The sequence below is a fragment of the Eubalaena glacialis genome, chromosome 17, assembly GCF_028564815.1.
Source record: "Eubalaena glacialis isolate mEubGla1 chromosome 17, mEubGla1.1.hap2.+ XY, whole genome shotgun sequence".
Lineage (NCBI taxonomy): Eukaryota > Metazoa > Chordata > Mammalia > Artiodactyla > Balaenidae > Eubalaena > Eubalaena glacialis.
In genome coordinates, this window is record NC_083732.1 from 64,632,476 (window position 1) to 64,634,146 (window position 1,671).

Below are 1,671 nucleotides of genomic sequence, written 5' to 3' on the forward strand. Positions count from 1 at the left end.
GGCCATTTTATATAAGGGACTGGAGCATGGGTGGATTTTGATATCCGCGGAGATATCTGGAGCCAATCCCCCCCACAAACGGGGAGGGATGACTGTGTATTTTGTCTACAGAGATCTGTTTTAGATATACACACTCATATAAGTTAAAAGTAACCTATAAGTGCATTAGAGGCTTTCTCTAATTTGGGAAGTAATTCCACCTTCCACCAAGTAGCCCTCTTTCTATCCCTAAAATTTGCCAAGCTCTGTCACACATCGAGGAATTTTAATATATTGGTTCTTTTCTCTGTAATCTAATCCCTTTGCCTTTCTCATTGACCATATCCTTCTCATCCATCTTGTTTCCTCTACACTAGTCAATTATATAATTATAACTGTATTTTGTTTGTTGATTAAACTGGGGTGTCTTATCTCTTTCAGTAGACATAAGCTCCATGAGAGCAAGGACTAGGTTTGTCTTGCTCACTGAAGTAATTCCAGAAATTAGATTAAGTGCTTACCATTATTAGTTCAAGATAGATGTGAATTGAATAAATTACTTGCTAAATGAATTTAAAAAACAACTTTTAGTGCATTCATGATTAATATGGCTTAATATGTTAATCCCTTTATTTTGCCTTAACAACAACAACAATAAAAACGACTGTGAAGAGGCAGAATGGGGAAGAAGATTGGGGAGATACACGGAGATGGCTTTTCCCATAATCACACACAAAAAAAGCTATTGCTTCATCCTCCTGCAACAGACACCTCAAAGTCCAGGTGCGATGCTGGTATAAATTAGGCCTAAATTATGTAAAGAGAGAAAGTTCTCAGGTTCTTTGTTCTTAAAGGACCCTTAGCCGGGACACACATGAGAAGCCAGAGCCCACTGAATGGGAGTGCTATTAACCATGGAACTATTGACTCACACACAACAAAGGTATTTCATAAACAGAAGTGACATTAAATTTGGATTTCCATCTCTGTGGGACATAAAGGAATGAAGAAGAAATATTTCCTTTGATTTCCCTTGCATGCTACGAGAAATACAGTGGTGTTTGTCATGTGGTTATAACCATGAAGAGGAAGTCAGGTCTGCTCTCCCCCCACTGTTCACCACTTCAGGATCTAAGTAACCATGACAGCATTTATTCATCCTCAAAGCTTTGAAGAGAATTTGAGATGAAGGTTGAGGAGAAAACCCAGATGTTCTTTTAAAAGTTAGAATTCACAAGGAAGGAAAAAAGACCTATTCATAAGAGAGACTGTTTTGGGTGAAATGCAATAAATTCCATACTCATAAGAGTTAATGTTTTAGTTAGTTTTTTTAAATAATTGTCGTCAAAATGTTTTAGTTAGTTTTTTTAAACAATTGTCGCCTCTTATGCTTAAAATCAGTACTGTAGAAGTTACACAGAATTCATGTTTATTGACTATCAGGAATCAGGACAAGTATATTCAAGCTAACATGAGTGCATGGGGGTGCTGAGGAAAACATGGTTTTGATAGTAAGGAAAATAATCACAGAGTTTAGGTAACAAGGAGAATATATGTCTTTTGCATAGCCTGGACACACAAGAAATTTAATAAGAGCTGTTTTTTGATAAAATAATTTGATGGCTCAGAATCTAATGTTTTGCCTTGTATGCTGGCCATTTACTCCAGGTACGATTTTTTAATAAATTCAGG